Genomic DNA, 23,744 nt, shown 5'->3' with positions numbered 1-23,744 from the left:
TACAACTGATTTGTTGGAGCTAATGGAAGATGTTGATTTAGAAACTAGGCAACGAATGTGGTTCCAACAGGATGGAGCAGCTTCCCTTTGTGCTAAAAATGTGCAGAACGATTTAAATTTATGGTACCCTGGTCGGTGGATAGGACTCTGCGGACCAATTCAGTGGCCTCCACGTTCACCAGACCTAACATCTCCTGATTTTTTTTTGTGGAGTTATTTAAGAAATATTGTTCATAACAGACAGCCCACAGCCCGAAACGATATGAAGCAACGCATTTTAAGAGTGTTGCAGCCATACCACGGGCTGTGCTGCTCAAAACTGTGGACAACTTTCGCAGACGATTGACTTAATGCAGTGAAGCAAATGGGGATGATTTTGAACAATTTCTTCATGGCTAATTTCATTAATAACCCCCACCCCTAATTGTGGGAGGCAAGGGGACTCACACTAATGAAGCACCCCAACATGTGAGAGGCAAGGGGACTCATACTAATGAAGCACCCTAACATATGAAAGGCAAGAGGGGGGCGGACACTAATGAAGCACCCACAACATGTGAGAGGCAAGGGGACTCATACTAATGAAGCACCCCAACATGTGAGAGGCAAGGGGACTCACACTAATGAAGCACCCCAACATGTGAGAGGCAAGGGGACTCATACTAATGAAGCACCCCAACATATGAAAGGCAAGAGGGGGGCGGACACTAATGAAGCACCCACAACATGTGAGAGGCAACGGGACTCACACTAATGAATCACCCCAACATGTGAGAGGCTAGGGGACTCACACTAATGAAGCACCCTATGGGAACATCATTCTACTACGTCCATGTCGTTGTTCCTGGGTAACGCTAAAAATAGGATACAAAGCATTATGTACAAAAAACAGCCTAATCTGGCGTAACGAAAGAATTGGTGCACATTTATTTCATCGATTTCATGCGTCTTTCTCTGATGATTCTAAGTACATCAGAGCTCTTTCCCAATTTTACTTTTTTCTAGATTTCAGCGCCATCTGTCAATGGTTTAAAAAATTTTCAGACAAAACTTGATTACTTTTTTATGGAGAATCAGAATGTGCAATAAAAATGGGTGTTTCCGTTTAAGATTTAAAAGTTGCCCCCCCGCCCCACCCAAGGGGGCGGGGCTGGAGGTAACGTGTAGTATCATTTGATGTCCCCCTTTGAGCTTACGAACTTGTCTTACCCACTATTTTTACCCGATGTATAGTTTTCGAGATAATCTCATCCGAAACTTCAGATGGACCACCCTGCACGTATCAATTTGATCAAAGCACTCTTTTCAGGGAAATGCCGAGTCGAAAGCTGTAAGCAAAAATCGTTCCGATACTTTTAACACTGGAGCTCTTCTGCTGTAAGCTCTTTACTTACTTCCCCTATTCAGAGAGGGTATAGTATGGACCAAAACAAGACAAAATAGTCTAGTAAACTGGGCTCTAAAATGCACACCTTAGGAGCTACAGCCCGACAATTATTGAACTGTATGACATAAAATCGTCGTAACTTCTGAATGGTTTGGCATGATGTGAATTAGTAGGCGCTGTATGGTTTTATTTAGCGACAGAGCTCAGTTTCATTTGGACAGGATAGTCTGTAAGCAAAATTGGCGCATGGGGGACTGAGAATCGAATTCCATGATCGAGAAGTCTCTCTTCATCCTCAATGCGTCACTGTTTTCAGCGATGTCGAGTCACGGAATAATCGATGCTATATTCCTTGATGGCACTGTGACTACTGAATGGTACGTGAAGGTTTTGTAAGAAGATTTCATCCCCATTATCCAAAGTGGCCATGATGTGGTTCATTCAAGATAGAGCTCGAAACCATCGAAGCAGGAGAGTGTTTGATGTCCTGGAGGAGCACTTTGGGGCCGCATTCTGGCTCTGGGGTACCCAGAGGCCACTGTCACGGGCTTCAATTGGCCGCCATATTCTCCGGATCTGGACACATGTGACTCCTTTTTGTGGGGTATATTAAAGGTAAGGTGTACATCAATAAACCCAAAACCATTATTGAGCTGAAAACAACTATTCAGGAGGTCATTGCTAGCATCGATGTTCCGACACTTCAGCGGGTCATGCAGAATTTCGCTATTCGTCTGTGCCACATCATCGCCAATGATAAGAGGCATATCTAAAATATTATAACCTAAATCCGAACATCTGTAGTGACGTTTACATGCTGAATAAAGTGTGTCCACGCCGTAGTTTGTGATTGGTTCAAATGGCTCTGAGCACTATGGGACTCAACTGCTGTGGTCATAAGTCCCCTAGAACTTAGAACTACTTAAACCTAACTAACCTAAGGACAGCACACAACACCCAGCCATCACGAGGCAGAGAAAATCCCTGACCCCGCCGGGAATCGAACCCGGGAACCCGGGCGTGGGAAGCGAGAACGCTACCGCACGACCACGAGATGCGGGCTAGTTTGTGATTAATTTACGTTTTTTTTATATACGTTACATGCGTATTTCAATAATTGTCACCCTGCATCAGCACTTCTTCAGTTGAAGAGATAGTTTCACAGCAGCAAAGATGAAGAACTGTCTGTAGCTCTTTAGGTATGCACTTCTTTATTGTTTTGGTCCACACTACCATATCTCAGAAAATGGTAAGCAAAAAGCTTGTGGTAGAAGAGATCTATGGTCAGAAGTTGCAGAAAGTTTTTCGCTCATAAATTTCGACTCCCTCATTTCCGGAACAAGATCCCTTACACAAACTGATACGATTATCCTTTCCTATCATCGCCCGAAAGTCTGTTACATTATCTTGGAATCATCCTCTATTTTGAAGAGACTGCTCGTTAACACAGCTTTCAGAAACACATTGGCGTTAGGAATAATGAAGTAACAGAATTTCCCGTTGAAGAATATAACATAACACTGCTTTCTGTGGCAGAAGACAATGCTACATACAAACTACTGTACAGATACGTGCAGTCTTGTCCGAGTCGTACTATGATTTTACAGTGGTGAGTTCAGTGTCTTAATTTGACAGTGTCAAATACAGTATAATAAGTGTTGGAGGCTTCGGAACCTAAAATATACATAAAAACACGACTCCTTTGCAGCAGAGAAAAATTCAATGATTAATGCTTCTAAAGGTGCTGAGTCCTGTGAGCTATTTTGAGTAATTGAAATCAAATTGTCAGCTGAAGAAACTGAAATGATTCCGAAATTATACTTGCCCAATAAGTTTAAATTTCACTGACCGGTTACGGGGTATTTGTAACTTTACTGCTTTAATAAAGATTAGTTGTTTCATCTGATTTGCTATCATGATGAAGTAAAAGTTTTCAGATATGAAACGGAAAAGTGAAATTTCGGAAATCATCGACGAATTATAACACCGCTTTTCCTCTAGAATCTACGTATTTCATTGATATTATAGAACTGTGAATTCAATAAAATTTGTAAATTTGTGGTAAGATCTTATGGGAGAAATTTGCTTAGGTCATCGGTCCCTACTTCCCCCATGAACCATGGACCTCGCCGTTGGTGGGGAGGCTTGCGCGCCTCAGCGATACAGATGGCCGTACCGTAGGTGCAACCACAACGGAGGGGTATCTGTTGAGAGGCCAGACAAACATGTGGTTCCTGAAGAGGGGCAGCAGCCTTTTCAGTAGTTGCAAGGCCAACAGTCTGGATGATTGACTGATCTGGCCTTGTAACATTAACCAAAACGGCCTTGCTGTGCTGGTACTGCGAACGGCTGCAAGCAAGGGGAAACTACAGCCGTAGTTTTCCCGAGGACATGCAGCTTTACTGTATGATTAAATGCTGATGGCGTCCTCTTGGGTAAAATATTCCAGAGGTAAAATAGTCCCCCATTCGGATCTCCGGGCGGGGACGACTCAGGAGAACGTCGTTATCAGGAGAAAGAAAACTGGCATTCTACGGATCGGAGCGTGGAATGTCAGATCCCTTAATCGGGCAGGTAGGTTAGCAAATTTAAAAAGGGAAATGGATAGGTTAAAGTTAGATATAGTGGGAATTAGTGAAGTTCGGTGGCAGGAGGAACAAGACTTTTGGTCAGGTGATTGCAGATTTATAAATACAAAATCAAATAGAGCTAATGCAGGAGTAGGTTTAATAATGAATAAAATAATAGGAGTGCGGGTTAGCTACTACAAACAGCATAGTGAACGCATTATTGCGGCCAAGATAGACACAAAGCCCATGTCTACTACAGTAGTACAAGTTTATATGCCAACTAGCCCTGCAGATGATGAAGAAATTGATGAAATGTATGACGAGATATAAGAAATTATTCAGGTAGTGAAGGGAGACGAAAATTTAATAGTCATGGGTGACTGGAATTCGTCAGTAGGAAAAGGGAGAGAAGGAAACATAGTAGGTGAATATGGATTGGGGGGAAGAAATGAAAGAGGAAGCTGCCTTGTAGAATTTTGCACAGAGCATAACTTAATCATAGCTAACACTTGGTTCAAGAATCATAAAAGAAGGTTGTATACCTGGAAGAACCCTGGAGGTACTAAAAGGTATCAGATAGATTATATAATGGTAAGACAGAGATTTAGGAAACAGGTTTTAAATTGTAAGACATTTCTAGGGGCAGATGTGGATTCTGACCACAATCTATTGGTTATGAACTGCAGATTGAAACTGAAGAAACTGCAAAAAGGTGGGAATTTAAGGAAATGGGACCTGGATAAACTGAAAGAACCAGAGGTTGTAGAGAGTTTCAGGGAGAGCATAAGGGAGAAATTGACAGAATTGGGGGAAAGAAATACAGTGGAAGAAGAATGGGTAGCTCTGAGGGATGAAGTAGTGAAGGCAGCAGAGGATCAAGTAGGTAAAAAGACGAGGGCTAATAGAAATCCTTGGGTAACAGAAGAAATATTGATTTTAATTGATGAAAGGAGAAAATATAAAAATGCAATAATTGAAGCAGGCAAAAAGGAATACAAACGTCTCAAAAATGAGAGCGACACGAAGTGCAAAATGGCTAAGCAGGGATGGCTAGAGGACAAATGTAAGAATGTAGAGGCTTGTCTCACTAGGGGTAAGATAGATACTGCCTACAGGAAAATTGAAGAGACCTTTGGAGAGAAGAGAACCACTTGTATGAATATCAAGAGCACAGATGGCAACCCAGTTCTAAGCAAAGAAGGGAAGGCAGAAAGGTGGAAGGAGTATATAGAGGGTTTATACAAGGGCGATGTACTTGAGGACAATATTATGGAAATGGAAGAGGATGTAGATGAAGACGAAATGGGAGATAAGATACTGCGTGAAGAGTTTGACAGAGCACTGAAAGACCTGAGTCGAAACAAGGCCCCGGGAGTAGACAACATTCCATTAGAACTACTGATGGCCTTGGGAGAGCCAGTCATGACAAATAGCATCTGGTGAGCAAGATGTATGAGACAGGCGAAATACCCACAGACTTCAAGAAGAATATAATAATTCCAATCCCAAAGAAAGCAGGTGTTGACAGATGTGAAAATTACCGAACTATCAGTTTAATAAGTCACAGCTGCAAAATACTAACGCGAATTCTTTACAGACGAATGGAAAAACTGGTAGAAGCGGACCTCGGAGAAGATCAGTTTGGATTCCGTAGAAATGTTGGAACACGTGAGGCAATACTAACCTTACGACTTATCTTAGAAGAAAGATTAAGAAAAGGCAAACCTACGTTTCTAGCATTTGTAGACTGAGAGAAAGCTTTTGACAACGTTAACTGGAATACTCTCTTTCAAATTCTGAAGGTGGCAGGGGTAAAATACAAGGAGCGAAAGGCTATTTACAATTTGTACAGAAACCAGATGGCAGTTATAAGAGTCGAGGGGCATGAAAGGGAAGCAGTGGTTGGGAAAGGAGTGAGACAAGGTTGTAGCCTCTCCCCGATGTTATTCAATCTGTATATTGAGCAAGCAGTAAAGGAAACAAAAGAAAAATTGGGAGTAGGTATTAAAATTCATGGAGAAGAAGTAAAAACTTTGAGGTTCGCCGATGACATTGTAATTCTGTCAGAGACAGCAAAGGACTTGGAAGAACAGTTGAACGGAATGGACAGTGTCTTGAAAGGAGGATATAAGATGAACATCAACAAAAGCAAAACGAGGATAATGGAATGTAGACAAATTGAATCGGGTGATGCTGAGGGGATTAGATTAGGAAATGAGACACTTAAAGTAGTAAAGGAGTTTTGCTATTTAGGGAGTAAAATAACTGATGATGGTCGAAGTAGAGAGGATATAAAATGTAGACTTGCAATGGCAAGGAAATCGTTTCTGAAGAAGAGAAATTTGTTAACATCGAGTATAGATTTAAGTGTCAGGAAGTCGTTTCTGAAAGTATTTGTATGGAGTGTAGCCATGTATGGAAGTGAAACATGGACGATAAATAGTTTGGACAAGAAGAGAATAGAAGCTTTCGAAATGTGGTGCTACAGGAGAATGCTTAGGATTAGATGGGTAGATCACGTAACTAATGATTAGGTATTGAATAGGATTGGGGAGAAGAGAAGTTTGTGGCACAACTTGACTAGAAGAAGGGATCGGTTGGTAGGACATGTTTTGAGGCATCAAGGGATCACAAATTTAGAATTGGAGGGCAGCGTGGAGGGTAAAAATCGTAGAGGGAGACCAAGAGATCAATACACTAAGCAGATTCAGAAGGATGTAGGTTGCAGTAGGTACTGGGAGATGAAGAAGCTTGCACAGGATAGAGTAGCATGGAGAGCTGCATCAAACCAGTCTCTGGATTGAAGACCACAACAACAACATCGGTCCCTAAGCTTATACAGTACTTAATCTAACTTAAACTAACTTACGCTACGGACTACCCACACACCCATGCCCGAGGGAGGACTCGAACCTCCGACGGGGGGAATGTGAATTAGATGTATGTTAACTTCTGGATGCATTTATTTTTATATTTATTAATATAATAAGCTGGCTTACTCCTAGCTGGAATGAGATGACCGCTGATCATCAGTGTCAATTGGCGTATTTGTATAAACCAATGTCACCATTTTTGAACGTATTACAGGGGCTTGAAACTGATCCACGGTTGAAGATGGCGAGTTGCATGGATAATAACCACAGATAATAAAAAGAATACAGCCTACTTGGACAATGTTTTCATTTTCAAAACGTCGCTGAGCTATGAACTGTATTGTACATGATAATGAAAATTGAACTTTTAGAAGTCGCTGGCATTATTTAGCACGCACTGTGCTTCCGCGGGACACCAAAAATTTTCCGCTAATGAATGAATGGTCAGTAACAGTGCACAACGAATGGCCAGGAAACGGCTTCGCGTAGAGACCTGGCTCCAAGACCAGAGACGCTGTTGCCTATCCACTTCAATTTTTTGAAACTTTTTCACGGTCTCCGTTCTTTTTTAGTGTCGTAAAATTCTGCGGTTGCCGCTTCTTTTTCTTTCCCGAGCCCGGAATGCGCCTTGCTACCTCCTCTACGAGAAAACATGGCGCGCACAGCAGCAGGCGTCCGCTGCGAAGCCTCGGGTTAATGAATTTACTTCATAATTAATTACACCCTCCACTGACGTAGCAATAAATATTAAATAAACCGTTTCTAATTTCGCGAGTTGTTTTTGCAGAAAAAAGAGAAAAAAAGACTGATGCGGCCAGCCGAGGCACTTGTTTTGCGTTGAAACGGTGTTTAAGACTACTACAGCAGCGCTTTGTTCACAAGACTCTACAAGGAGTAAATGATCTTTAAGAACACCCGGCAAAGAATAAAGACAGGACTGCTGACTGCGCTCTGTTCTCGCCGAGGAGGGAAAAGTGCGGCGGAGGCGTTGCAGACGGAAAATGTCTGCACCCTACTGCAGGGGAGCTGCCGCCGGAATTGGAGCCTTATCCTCTTCTTCGGTGTTCTGTGATTACATTTTAACTTCACGAAAGATGACTTTTTGCTTCTTCATATTTTTTTCCACAGTTCATACTACCTAAAAAAAAAAAAAACTAAACTCCGTCCGAACTGGCCATGGAAGGCCCAACGGTACTGACAGACCACAGTTTCATCCTGAGCACACAGGCGTCACTGGATGCGGATTTGGAGGGGCATGTGGTCAGCACACCACTCTTCCGGCCATATGTCAGTTTACGAGACCGGAGGTGCTAGTTTTCAATCAGGCAGCTCCTCAGTTTGACTCACAATGGCTCAGTGCACCCCGCTTGCCAACAGCCCTCCGCAGACTGGATAATCACCCATCCAAGTGCTAACCCAGCTCGAATGAGCTTAACTTCGCTGATCTGACAGAAACCGTTATTACCACTGCGGCAAATCCGTTGGCTAATTTATACTAAGGTAAAAATACTAGGGTAAAAATAAAAGTACAGAGGCCCACGGAACGATAGTTTTATTACTTTTTGTTCGGTAACAGCTTAAACTGATGGTTTTTGTGCCACTGAGGTCCTGTCCGAACTTAGTGTTTTTCAGACTTTTATAATCTGTCTCATACACACTTCATTACAGACTAGATAATCAGCGAAACACATGTCACTGTAATGAAATGTCACTAAGTTTTCAGTATTGCATAGGAACTGCGTGCCCTTTGCCTTATACACTACTTGATTAAAAAAAAATCGGGACGCCTTTTAGTAGACTATAATATGGTCTGGGTACATCTTTCGGCTTTACGACGGCTTGATCGGTACTAAAGACGTTTTCAACAAGATGGCTGAATGTCAGACATTAATATGAATTGTGTACACTCTTCCCTTTATGACGGCTTGAACAGTACTGAAGACGTTTTCAATCAGGTGGCTAAATGACAGGCATTAATGTGGGTTGTATACACCCTCACTTTTATGACTACTTGAGCGGTACTGAAGACGTTTTCAATTAGGTGGCTGAATGTCAGGCATTAATATGGGTTGTGTACACACTCACCTTTATGATGGCTTGAGCGGTACTGAAGACGTTTTCAATTAGGTGGCTGAATGTCAGGCATTAATATGGGTTGTGTACACCCTCGCCTTTATGATGGCTTGAGCTGTACTGAAGACGTTTTCGATTAGGTGGCTGAATGTCAGGCATTAATATGGGTTGTGTACACCCTCGCCTTTATGATGGCTTGAGCGGTACTGAAGACGTTTTCAATTAGGTGGCTGAATGTCAGGCATTATTATGGGTTGTGTACAACCTACCTTTATGATGGCTTGAGCAGTACTGAAGAAGTTTTCAATTAGGTGGCTGAATGTCAGGCATTAATATGGGTTGTGTACACCCTCACCTTTATGATGGCTTGAGCGGTACTGAAGACGTTTTCAATTAGGTGGCTGAATGTCAGGCATTAATATGGGTTGTGTACACCCTCACCTTTATGATGGCTTGAGCGGTACTGAAGACGTTTTCAATTAGGTGGCTGAATGTCAGGCATTAATATGGGTTGTGTACACACTTACCTTTATGATGGCTTGAGCGGTACTGAAGACGTTTTAAATTAGGTGGCTGAATGTCAGGCATTAATATGGGTTGTGTACACCCTCGCCTTTATGATGGCTTGAGCGGTACTGAAGAGGTTTTCAATTAGGTGGCTGAATGTGAGGCATTAATATGGGTTGTGTACACCCTCACCTTTATGAGGGCTTGAGCAATACTGAAGACGTTTTCAATTAGGTGGCTGAATGTCAGGCATTAATATGGGTTGTGTATACCCTCGCCTTTACGTCAGCTTGAGTATTACTGAAGAAATTTTCAGTTAGGTTGCTGAATGTATGACGGCTTGAACGGTACTGAAGACTTTTTCAGTTTGGTGGCTAAATGTCAGACATTAATATGGGTTGTGTACACCCTGGCCTTTATGACAGCTTGAGTAGTACTAAAGACATCTTGAACTAGGTGGCTGGGTTGTCTACACCCTCGACTTTATGACGGCTTGAGCGGAACTGGAGAAATTTTCAGTTTGGTCGCTGAATGTCTGTGGAGGAATAGCAGGTCATTCATCCTTAAGAGCCGAAACCCGAGAAGATAGTGATGTTGTATGCTGCAATCTGGAACGATTTGATGTTTTAACACATGCTAAAGATATTCCATTGTGCAGGCCAGTCCATTTCAGCAAAACTATTGACCACAAACAACTGCCTCACAGACACTGCTTTATGCTTACATAAACGATCGACTCTGAACTGTTCCTCTACTGTATGCAGTAGGCAATGCTTTTTTCCAGATTCAAAAATACGAGTAAAATGCCTCCGTCGTCACCGAAAACGGCTGTGTTACACTTTGCAATGGCTACACTTAAAGCTATGATATCAGCGTTTCCAGAAACATCCCTCTGCGGTTGGAGTTTTCACCTCTACTTCTACATATATACTCCGCTAGCCACCAAGCGGTGTGAGGCGGAGGGCACAATTCGCGCCAAAGTCTTACTCCCTTGTCCTCCTTCTGTCGAAGTCACCCCATTTAAGACGACATATTGCTCTCTGTCTGTTAGAAAACTTTCTGTCCAACCGCAAATGTCATCGGATAGACCGTAAGCGCGCACTTTTTGGAGTAAGCGAAAGTCGAGAAATGTGGTATCAACCTGGGAGCCGGAATCTGGTGCCTGCTGTATATCATGCACAAAGAGGGCCAGCAGTGTCTCGCATGACCGCTGTTTCCTAAAACCATGCTGGTTTCTGCAAATGAGCTACTCAGAGTCTAGAAAGGCTATATTTGTATCATAGTCAACATATAATCTTACGGGGATACAGTCTGGGCCAGGTGCCTTTCTGGCGTCTAAGGATCTTAACTGTTTTCAATCCCGGATACATTAAACACTATGTCAGATATCTTTGCGCTTGTTCCATAAATGAAAGGGGGAATGGTCCTGCAGCCCTCTACCGTAAACAAGTTTTTGAAAGCTAGGGTTAGAATTTCGGCCTTCTGTTTGTCATTATCCGTTACATTACCCGTACTGTCAGCAAGAGAAGGTAGTGAATTATTTGTAGCGTTCATAGATTTTACATATGACTAAAATTTTTTGGAGTTATTTTTAGAATCTGCAGATAAAATATTGCTTTCAAAATCGTTAAAAGAATCTCAGTGACCATTTGACAACTGCTTTCATTTCGCATAATTTCTGTTTGTCAGCGGGGCAGTGACTACGTTTAAAACGACTGTGCAAAATTCTCTGCTTTCTCAGCAACTTTCTAATATCTTTGTTGTACCAAGGTGGATCCTGTCCCTGTCCTATATTTTTGCTAGGAACACACTTCTCTAGCGCGTGGTGGACAATACCTTTAAATTCCGACCAAAGGTGCTCAATAACTTTGTGTCCCGCAGTGAATGCTTGGAGCTGACTATGAAGATATTAATTAATGACACTTTTATTTGCTTTCCCAAACAAGAAAATCCTACGCTCTTTCATTCGCTATTTTTTTTTAAAAAAAGGTCATTTCTGTTTGTCGCCAAGATATCTAATATGTTCCCATCTCTAGTTGGTTTTATAACCAGTTGCTCAAGGTTGTATGATGAGAGCGCTCCTAGAATAACTTCACACAAGTCTTTGCTTCTGCCCCCTGTGATAAACGTGTAATTTTCCCAGTTAATGGATGCCAAATTAAACTCTCCACCTATAACTAATGGATAATTTGCATATTTATTTCCTATTTACTCAGGACTTTCCCTGAAACGTTCTGCGACGTTTGTTGCGGATGCTGCTGGTCTATAAAAACATCCTAATACAATGGTCAGTCCTTGTCTGATAGCTTTATCCAGACTATTTCACAGTGCGACCCAGTATAGATCTCAACTGCCTTTAAACAGCTTTTAACTGCAATGAACACACCACCTCCCATAGCATCAGTCCTGTCCTTCCTAAACATTATCCAATCCGAGTTCAAAATTCCTCTACTATTATGTCTTGTTTCAACTAGCTTTCGGTACCTAATACAATATTCGACGATTTGCTAACACGAGATGTCGCATATTTAAATCCTTTGAAATAACCTGTTCAGGCGAACTAACAATTTTACAATTAGCACTCCTACATCAGTGTCATGAACTGGTTATTTTTTGGGCCAACGGTTTGTTTCCCGTGGGGACGAACTTAATCTAAAAAACCCTCATGTGCACGCCACAAGTACTGTGATACCCATGTAACTGCTTCCTGCGTGTAGTGCATCCCTCATCTATTGAGGGGCGTCCTACAACCTTCCACCCCATAGCTTAGATCGATGAATCTACAACCATTTTTGTCACAGAGTCGACGTAGCCTCTGGTTTAGATTGTCCACTCGACTCCAAACCAGAGGACGCCGGTCCACCCTGGGTACGATGTTGCAGATCATCAGCTTGGCTTCCACTCCTCGAGAGAAGGAGGTCGCCTTCACCAATTTAGCCAGCAGTCGAAAGGACCCAAGGATTTCCTCGGAACCCCGACGACAGGCATCGTTGGTGCCGACATGTGCAACAATCTGCAGCTGGCTGCACCCCGCACGCTCGATAGCCGCCAGAAGAGCCGCCTCCACATCCCGGACAAGGGCCCCCGGCAAGCACACCGAGTGAACGTTGGACTTCTTCCCCGCCCTAGCCGCTATGTTCCTGAGGGGCTCCACGACCCGTCTAACATAGGAGCTCCCAATAACTAACAAACCCCTACCCCCACGTGCCTGTCCGGACCTTGCTGAAGGAGCGGCCATTATCCTGGCAGAAGGTGCATTCTGATCTGGGTCAGCCTCTCTCTCCCCCCCCCCCCTCCCCAGCTTCAGATAGCACACTGAATCTATTAGTAAAGGGTGCATTGGATTTTGCAGGAGCCTGCGTCCCCCATGCAGCATTTGCCTTGAGGCTCGAGACCTCGACACATTCCGCCACCCACACTGACGTGAGAGTCGGCCTGCCGGTTCAGTCGCTCCTGAGGTCGGCTCAGTGACAGAGAGCTGCGACATCCCCCCACCCTCTCCCCTGCAGATCTAGTACAGCAGAGGCTGACCCAGGTACCCCATAGCCACTGCACCTCAAGGATGGCACTCTGGAGCTTGTTGACTGTGGCCAACAAAGCTTCCAGCTGCGTTTGGACTGTGGCCAACGCTTCCTGCATCCGCACACAACAGACACAGTACCTATCCATCTAGCTAATAACTGATTTACTATAAGAAACTTAAGGAAACCTACTGTCACACAAGGTTAACAGCTACACTCTAGTTGGCAGAAAGGACACTCAACAATGAAAAATAAATAAAAATGCATGGTAGAAGCTAGACCTGGTGCTTATTTTCCTGCTATGGGCTATCCAGTGAATACTAAAGAATAAGACAGTGACCTATAGTAAACTGCTAGGGGCTATCTAGTGAATATTATTAACAAATTAAACAGTAACCTACGGTAAGCGACACCTACTCATTATCCCTCGTATTTATAATGTAAACAAGCGTTTACGCACACGCGAAGAAAACCTGCTACCTTAAATATACCGAGTCTAAATGACACTAATAAACGAAAATACTGATTATTGTGCACTGACTTAATTGATAATACTGCGTATTTAACGTCAGTTAGGAATGTAAACAAACGTTTGCGTACACGCGAAACTGTCCTAAAATGAAACTTCGCTTATCTTATTCAGAAGCAAATAAAAACTGAAAACTTCAATTTATCACGTCTATCTGACACTAATGCACGTAAATACTATATAATATAAAGCAAAAAAGATTAATTACTAGCTAAATTACTTATCTCGTAACACAGCAAGCGAAAAGCGTTCTTCAGGGCTGCCAATCCAATCTCGGTGGAAAAAATACAAGTACCAGGATTAACTGAGAAACGCAGAGGAAGAGAAGCAATCTGATTGTTTTGTTTTGCTACATGTTTGCTGCAATGGCACACCTTTCACTAAACCGCGAAGAAAAAGGATGGATGGTAATAATGGAGGAAATCCTCAGTCGAGAAGACGTCACGCAATTCGCAGACTACATAATCAGTCAATGGATGAAAAATCCAAGTTTACCAATTGAAATGTAGAATTATTTTAACCAGCTGCACAGGACCAAGAACACCTTCGAGGTTGGCATAGGAAACTAGCGTCATCACCAAATCAAAAACATCCGACTGTATACTTTCTGATAAATAAGCTGAAGGAGGGAGCAGTAAATGCTCTGTCTAAAATTAAAGAACACTCCATTGACCTTCCTCTTGAAAAACGAAAATGTACATAAAACACGAAAACCCGAAAAAACATTGCAAGAGCATATAACAACTCTTCCGGTTTAAGGGGACGTTTAAAGTTATGTTGATAACTGCTACTTTGGACCGTCTAGTCACAAGTGAATAAAACAACTACACGCGCGCTCTCTGTCGGGATGCACACTAGTGGAGTTGAAATTCAGACGTCAGAATGAATAAAAGCAACTGTCGCTAGACCTGTCATTAGTTATAAATTTTTATCATTCTGAAAAAATTATAGAAATCATCGGGTCCCATCCCCTGGCGTCCAGGTGTTAACACTGGTGCTCTGGGCACATGTTGCGTCTGATGGAGACAGCATTGCAAAGGATGTGGAACACCTACAGTCTTTGTTCAATGATCTCCACAGCAGATGAGCACAGCTTTAAGGAAGAAAATACATGACGTCCCACTAGACCAAAAAGGAGAAAGAACGATTCAAGTCCAGAGCGTTCCATCCGCATGTCGGCAAGCTTTCGTCGAAATGAGGCAGAATCCTAATGGAAAGTAATCTTCCGCCCACCTAGAAAGACTTGTGTTCTTCTCTGTTCGGCAAAGGACGATGTGGGATTGCGTAGGGCAGGCATCTACAGAATAATTTGCCAGTGTGACGAAGCCTACCAGACAACGCGCACAGTGCGTGAAAACTGTGTTGGGAATGATCGTCACACTCGCCTTTCGCAGCCCAGTTCGTCAACCATAGTCGAGCATTATATCTCCACAGAACATTTCACGAATTAAGCTGCCACGGAAATACTGGCCTCGACAAGAACCTTCTGCGATACATTTATCAGGGAATCGGTGGAACATGTTATTTATCGTGATGGCTTTGATGGCTTTGAATTTGATATGGCGTGGGACCAATGATTTCATTAATTTCTTTAAAATGAAAACATTTTATGACTAACGCATCTACCGACATTTAATTTTATCAATTTTGACATCTGAATTTCAATTCCTCGAGCACGCATTCCGACAGAGTGTACCTGTACCGCACAGATGGAGCTGTATTCGGAGAGAGGCGAAACTCTATAGAGGTAGCAAAGAGCTATCACAACCACTTGCTCCAAGAAGCTATAGAAATACACGGCTGCGAGAATAGCTTTAACAACAAAGAAGGAAGCCTCAAGGTAAACGGTTCCTAGCTTCCCGGGCTGCAGCGAACGACCGTTGCAGGTAGCAAGAGGGAAACCGCACCTGAAATAACTGCTTTGAAGGCCTTGGACGCTAGCGCGAGCTCGGCTCCAGTCAACCATCAGCAATGAAGGGTTAAACTTTAACAGTGCCTGCCACTCGTGCTGGCGAAATGTCAGATACATCATCAGACGATCGTCGGCGAGGACCCCGAGGCAGAAGCCAATAGACAGTTTGTTAGCAAGTGGCCAAGAAAGCCTTAACAATTTTGTAAACCTCAATATGTTCGAGCTCAGAATATGTTCTAAGATTCTACAACAAATCGACGTCAAGGATATTGGACGGTAGTTTTGTAGTTCACTTCTGCTACCATTCTTGGAGACTGGCGTGACCTGTGTTTTCTTTCAAATACTGAAGAAGGTCTTTTTGTCAGAAATCTTCTGTAGATCATGGTTGAAAGAGGGGCTAACTCAGCCACATAATCAATATTATGTAGACTGTGGTAGCGGTTGCATCACTCCCTGGAGCTTTGTTCAATTTTTACTATTTCAGTTGTTTCTCAATTCCATTGACACTAATATCCATTTCACTCATCTTTTCAATGGTACGAGAATTCAGTTGGGGAAATATTCTTGAGTTTTGCTTTCCAAACCAATATTTGAAAACAGAGTTAAACATTTCTGCTTTGGCTTTACATCCCTAAATATCAGTTACTGTCTCATCCACAAGTGCCTGGACACAAACTCTGGTGCCACTAACAGCCGTTATATACGACCAGAATATCTTTCGGTTTTGTGAAAGATCATTCGGCAATATTCTCATACGATAGTCATAGAACTAATTAATCATTGCTCTCTTGACAGAGAAACGTATTTTACTCGGCATCTCTCTATCTATATCTTTCAATGATGCATTGTTTTACACCTATTATGCAGTAGTCTGTTTCTTCAGAAGTTCCTTTACAGTGACTGTAAACCATGGAGGGTCCCTCCCATTATGAACTGTTCTACTTGGTAATAGCTATCCATTACATGGTCAACTGTTGTTTTAAACTTGAGCCATAGTTCCTCTACATGCTCCTATCCTGTGATAAGAATTTATACTTCCTCTTTGAGATATGGCGCTACTGCATTTTTATCTAGTTTACTGAGTCTATGTATTTTTCTACTTTCTTTATTTGCCTTTTGTACTTTGGGAATAAATGTTGCCGTAACTCCCTCATGGTCAGTGATAACAGTGTTTTATGTGTCCATCCTCAAAGCGGTCAGGTCTATTTATTGCGATAGATTCAATATAATTCCATCATGATTGGAGTTCGAAAATTCCGTTCTAAGCAGTTTTCATAGAAGGCATTTAGTAAAGTTTCACAGGATGTATGGTCGCGCCTGCCATTAAACAGGCTGTGATTTTCCTGATTGTTGGATCAATAAACTCTCGACCGATGATTACAGTATAATTGGGGAACATATGCATTAGCGAAATGAGGATTTCTTCGACGTTTTCAGTTACATCAGGAGGTGTGACTGATGGTAGATAGAAGGATTCATTTACAATTTAATGCCCACCTGAAGGAGACTTACGTGGCTGATGAATAGGTTGCTAACATAACTAGTCACTTGTTGTTCAAAAGTTCTTATTTATTGGCACATTTCTGGCACTGCCCATTATCAAAAAGTCAAAAATAGAAGTTTTCTTACACAGTATGGAGTCTGATGAATCAACCGTCAGCATCAGAACTCAGGTCTCAACTGAGTTGAATTCTGATGTTGACAGCTAATACATGTTCTGAGAGTGGGCTGCACCCGAAACGCGTCAGTGAATAAGAGTATCTGAACATCAAGTGATCAGTTATTTCGGCGACCTATTGAGCGGTGACATTAGTCTCCTGAAATATACCTCATGGTCGTGGATCTCCTGCACGACTTCATGTCGCACCTTAAGTTTTATGCACACCCCCGGAGACTGAGTTTTGGCCAAATAATCTCGCATTCAGCTTCAATTCCTGCGCCGGCCGGGATGGCCGAGCGGTTCTAGGCGCTACAGTCTGGAACCACGTGACCGCTACGGTCGCAGGTTCGAATCCTGCCTCGGGCATGGATGTGTGTGATGTCCTTAGGTTAGTTAGGTTTAAGTAGTTCTAAGTTCTAGTGCTCAGAGCCATTTGAACCATTTTTTCAATTCCTGTCTCGGTGGATTTGGGTTTCTTGCCTACTGCGACACATACACCACTTCGAATTCCCATTACCGTATCATTTCGATGTACACTTAAGTTTTCCTCAAACTCACATATACTTACTTCGCATTTTAACCAACTTTCTGCAATTAGTCTTACGTGAACTTCACTGCTGGAGCACTTCAAACTTTGCCACTAAAGTAAAATAAAAGTAACATATTAAATAAAAAGTTAGCCCTTTAGCTAATAGTCGCTAAGCATTCATATCTTTACTGTGGTTAGGTTAATTGAAAGTCCCTGCCTCATTGAGTCATTGGCCCATTCAGGCAGAACGTGCATCTCCAGTATACACTTGGTGGCTGCTCTCATGTATCTCCTGTCTGCAGTGAGTCGTCTAAAAACTTTTGACTACATAGCAAACGTTAAAGCTCTTACAGACGGTGACAGCTGCCTCAGACAGAAATGTTTCTTTACGGCGGGTTGCTCTTATAAGTCGTAGTTGTGGCAGACATCTCCCTCTTCTTCTAACCCTAACGTACTGCGAGCCACATCTCGCGGCATCACGCTTCAGTTTTCTACCTGCTGTTCCTATATTTGATCTGACCACTGGATAGCCTTTCGTCATGTTCTTTGTTAGTGAGCAGTTCTTGTGATGAATTCCACACTAACCTCCAGTATGTCCTAGGCCATATATTCGTAGATGAAAATTGGGCAAAGGGCGTGCAGACGCTTCCAAGGATCTGTAGGTCTACTGGCTAGTTTACACGACACCTTTAGTGTGTTGCTGGCGTGTAATTAAGTGACCAATCGTTTTTACGTTTGATAAGCTTTATTCTATTACCGTAAACAAAACAATGACGAATTTTTGTTTTAATAATGTCACCTACAGAAAAGTTAAAGAGACTATTGAAGAAAAAACAAGCGACCGTATGAGCTCAGATGGAAAATCAGTACTAGACAAAGAAGAGAAATCTGAAAGGAACGTGTACAAAGGCTGTACAAGTAAAATGAAATTATTATTGGAACGGAAGAGGAAATAATCGAAGGTGAGATGCAAAGTGTGCTAGAGAATAATTTTACAGAGCACTGAAAGATGCACTCTTGGAGTAGATACATTCTCTCAGAATTGGTGACGCCTCTAGGAACGTTAGAGGGTTAAAATGGTTCAAATGGCTCTGAGCACTATGGGACTTAACATTTGAGGTCATCAGTCCCCTAGAACTTAAAACTTCTTAAACCTAACTAACCTAAGGACAGCACACACATCCATGCCCGTGGCAGGATTCGAACCTGCGATCGTAGCGGTCGTTCGGTTCCAGACTGAAGCGCCTAGAACCGCACGGCCACATCTGCCGGCGAACGTTAGAGGGACAAAACAATTCCAGTAGTACGCAACGTAGCATATGGGAAAGGTGAAACACACTCAGTCCTCAAGAATAATGAAATGATTCGAAGTAGACAGGTGCTGACAAGCATGACTATTACCGAACCATCAGTTGATACGTCGTGGTTGTAAAACGGTGACACGAATTGTTTCCAAATGACCGGAAAACTTGTAGTGGCTAGATATATTTGGGGAAGAACACTTTGATTGCAGAGAAATGTAGGGAACACACGTGACTATACTTTCCCTCATAAGAATAAGAACTTTAAATTTCTAACAAGAAGTATGAAATACAGGGGGCTAAAGGTTACTTACAGAAAACAGACTGCAATTACAAGAGTCCAAAGACATGAAAGAGAATAAGTAGTTGAGAAGGGAATGAGACAGAGTTGTAGCCTTTCCCCTATTCTTTTATTGAGTCTGTACAATGAGTAAGTTGTGAGGGGGACCAAGAAGAAATCAGAAAAGGGAATTATCAGAGAAAAGAAGTAAAATCTTCGAGGTTTACTGATGACATTATTCTTCTGTCGGAAAAGGACTTAGGAGGGCACTTCAGTGGAATGGATGATATCTTGGAAAAAAGGGTGTAAGATCACCAACAAAAGTAAAACAACGGTAATGGAATGTAATCGATTTAAATCAGGTTTTTAAGGGAATTAAATTAGGAAAATCTACACTAAACGTAGTAAGATCCCATTTGGTGTTTTGGATAGCAAAGTAACTGATGATGACCAAAATAGTGGGGATATAAAATGCAGTCTGACGGTGGCAAGAAAAGCATTTCTGGAAAAAAGAAATCTGTTAACATAGAACACAAATTTAAATGTTACGATGTCTTTTGTGGAATTGTTTGGAGTGTAGCCTTTTCAGACAAGAAGAGAATAGAAGCCTTAGAAATGTGGTACTACAGAAGGAAGCCGAAGGTTGTATGGGCAGATCGGGTAACTAAGGAAGCCGTACTGAACCGAATTGGGAAAAAACTGAAAGAAGGATCGTTTTCTACGGAATCATCAAATCATCAGTTTGGAAACGGAGGAAAGTGTGGCCGATAAGAACTGTAGAGGGCGACGAAGCCTCGATCACTTAGTAGGTTGAAAGGGATGTAGGTTGCAGCAGTTATTGAGAGTGGAGAGAAAAAAAATGGTTCAAATGGCTCTGAGCACTATGGGACTTAACATGTGAGGTCATCAGTCCCCTAGAACTTAGAACTACTTAAACCTAACTAACCTAAGGACATCAGACACTTCCATGCCCGAGGCAGGATTCGAACCTGAGACCGTAGCAGTCGCGCGGTTCCAGACTGAAGCGCCTAGAACCGCTCGGCCACCGCGGCCGGCGAGAGTGGAGAAACTTGCGTAGGATAGACCTGCATCAGCCTTGTTTCCAGACTGAAGACTATAACAACACCCACCACAATTCTAGAGAGACTACGTGACGGTTGTACGTTCCTGCCTAGCATTAAGAATGTACGTTAAACTCCCATGAAATCTGGGAAGAATTCGCTGGTACTCTCAGAATCATGCTGTGAAGGCAAATAGTGAATTTTCTCTGTATGTCCATCTTCTCAGAGGCTGTTGCGGGACTCGGCTGTTTCAGTACAGAATGTCGAATCAAACAAGTTTCAGCGCCTAATTTACAAACTGTTATTTTATTGGGCTACCAGTTCCTGTGATTTAGTACGCCAACTTGGTGTTTGAAGTGATTGCAACATCAAGCAGAAATCTTCTGATACCAGTCTTCGAATGCTGGCCACTATTCTGACCGGATCCGAGGTTGGAATTTCCCTACACATCGCTCGGGGAGCCTGAAAATCACTTAGTAAACGTCGAAACTGGTAGCCCAATATAATAACAATTTGTAAATTAGACGGCTGAAAGGTGTTTGATTTAACACTCTCAGTAGTGAGTTGTGTCTGTGCGGGTCACTTGATAAAAGCAAGGCAGGTTTCCAAGTCTGGGCACGGCACAGAATTTTAATCTGTTAGGAGATTTGCTGAATGAACACATCTACATCATCACATCAGCACAAAGTATTGAAAAAAAAATTCTCAGCTTTTATACAATTAAATCTAATGCACTTATATTTGCATTCTAACATTTCATTTCGAAGTATGTTCATAGCTAACCTTACGCTATGTGTAGTGTCCTCATCACCACTGTTAAGCCTACCACCATGGAAGCAAGGGAGAGGATGTTATTACGGGTGGTCGGTATCTTGTTTCTACAACACAAGGGAGCACTATTTACAAGAAAAGAGAGCTCCTTATCGTTAACAGAGTCCTTGTGTCGTGGTACAAGCCCTGGAGTCCATGTGTAGTGGTACAAGCCCTTCCGCAACAGTCCACGTTAGTCTCACTGCTGGTGAAGTACAAGTCCCACTATGCAATGAATGTCAAGACGCTAAACTGGAGTGCGAGTTGGTGCGTCAGTGACTGAGCTAGTGACTGAGCGACTGCACTAGTGCCTGAGACTGAGCTAGTAACGGAGACCAACTGAGACTGTGCCCTCCGGTCAATGGCAAAGATCTCAATACTTAGGGTCGAGAGGGCGTTGGCGAAATGTTGCTTGCAAGTCTCTGGCCTGACAGGTGCGCTTGATCCAGCGCCTGCTGTCGATCTTCTTGCTACATCTTTGCCGACCAGTGTACTGGAAACAGCTTACGCCTGCTCATTCCTCTTCCCAAAAACGCCAGACAGTTGTTGTTGCTGCTCGGGGTGGTCATGAGCAAGAGGCGACTCGACCTGACAAATTGGCGCCTGATAAGACGGACAGCCACTATGGCACCCAAATCATATTGTTCTAAGATTTGCTATACATGGGGAAGTGATGAATCAGAGGACTTTGAGATCTGTTCCCATATTCTGCTATATGGGTCACTGAATTTTATAGCATCATGTATCATGAAATCACTGTAAAAGTGGCTGAGTCATGTCCATTGATTCTTTGTACCATTGGCGGTACGTCTGTTCCGGTTTTTTCTTCAAGCGAAAGACCCGATATCTAGCTGCAGCTACTTGGACTTGCTGGTCATAATATCGAGTTAAACAGCAATTACTTGGTCACAACTGAGTTCGTCGCGAGATTCAGTTGGAATTAGTTTATGTTTTAATCTGAGCACTGGGGATCCCACAATCAAAAGGAAGTTTTGTACTTTACAATACCTTGAACACGGTGAGCCTGACAATGTGTCTGGAACTGATTCCTCTTCTGTGTCGTTAAATCGCCAGAACGATGGTATGCTGGTCGGCAGCACTTGATGGGCTGGTTGGCTGGTTGATTGTGCGGCCGACGCAGTTTGTGCTGCCAATAGTTGTCGTATCGTCGTCAGCAAGGTAGCAATTTGTTAGTTCGGAAACTGAAGAACTTGTGTCAGATCCATCACATTGGCCATATTGGCCATCTGCGGCTGAGGCGTGGAGCCATAGCGTAGAGGGGGCGGGATAGCCGTGGTTTACACACATACATTAGAGCAAAAAGCAAGCAAATCCGCCCCTCCCGCCGGAGGTTCGAGTATTCCCTCGGGCGTGGTTGTGTGTGTTGTTCTTAGCATAAATTAGTCTTAAGTTAGTTTAAGTAGTGTGTGAGTCTAGGGACTGATGACCTCAGTAGTTTGGTCCCGTAGGAATTCACACACATTTTTGAACAAGGAAATCCTCTAAAAAGAGAAATTTGATTAGTTGGGCGGCACCCCTCCTGTAATACATGCAAGAACACAACAACAATTGAGCAAATAGATATGGCCAGCTGTGCAAGCTAAAGCACAAGAGAAGCAATCAAAATCTTTGGCCAAGTTGATGAACTTCGTTCTGTGCTGAATTATCCTCGTCACTACCGTAGTGTCCTCGTCGCCACTGTTGAGTTCTGTGCCATTGAAGCAAGAGAGAGAGGATGTTATTATGGCTGGCCGGTATACTCTTTATACAACACAACTGCGCTCATGTATAATAGGGTTCTTTATTTACAATACAGTGCTTGTGTTATGGTACAAGCTCTTCATGCTACATCTTTGCCGATCGGTGTGCTGGCGACAGCTTACGCCAGCACACTGTGCACATCAGAATTTATTCCCAGTTAATTGTATATACTTACTCTCTGCAATAAACTTTTGTGAATTAAGCTTCAGTCGAAGCTAACAGGCAGTATAGCATCTGAGAACTGAATTTACCATACTTTTTATGCCCAAGATCACCATTCATATGTACTTCCCAACCCGAAACAATAAAATGATTTATTTCCTCTATAACGTAGCCATTAGCTTATTTTCATTGTGTGTATATAAATAATCTCTGCGAGATACAATTGGCGAAAAAGAAAGATGCTTCAGCCACACAAGCCAGTTCTAAAATCCAAGAAATATGACACCTCTGGGATCTAAACCGTTCCCTTTTTTTACTTCTAAATGTAGTCAACTAGTCCAAGGAAATTAAAGTAATTCACCCATGTAGCACTGCCAAAGAGTTGCGGGGATACGAGGTGCTTAAAATCTCTTCCTGTTCTACCTTTTTTTTTACCTAAATTGAAAATTCTTTAGAATGGAGCCGAAAATAGAATTCTATTTGGTTTTTAATTAGATTATGCAGATAGATATTGACTCTGTGTGCGGAGCGCACCTCAATAACGCAAAAACAGGGCAACATTTTTGGAGGTTTTGTTTTATTTGGAGACCGCGGGCGGTCGGTGTTTTAATTGAGTCCCGTCCCGTACCTTGCTGTTATTGTGCGACGCGAGCGCGCGGCCGCCGCCGCGGGCAGGTGGAGAACTAAACTGGCAGTAGAGGAAAAGGGGAATAGAGTGCCACAGCGCGAAGGGAGGCAAAAAGTGCCCACGTAGCTCATACATACGCTAATACTGGGATTGTAGATTCTACTTATCGGGAGTTTCCAT

Source organism: Schistocerca nitens, chromosome 1 (assembly GCF_023898315.1).
Source record: "Schistocerca nitens isolate TAMUIC-IGC-003100 chromosome 1, iqSchNite1.1, whole genome shotgun sequence".
Lineage (NCBI taxonomy): Eukaryota > Metazoa > Arthropoda > Insecta > Orthoptera > Acrididae > Schistocerca > Schistocerca nitens.
This window is presented reverse-complemented; position numbering follows the sequence as displayed.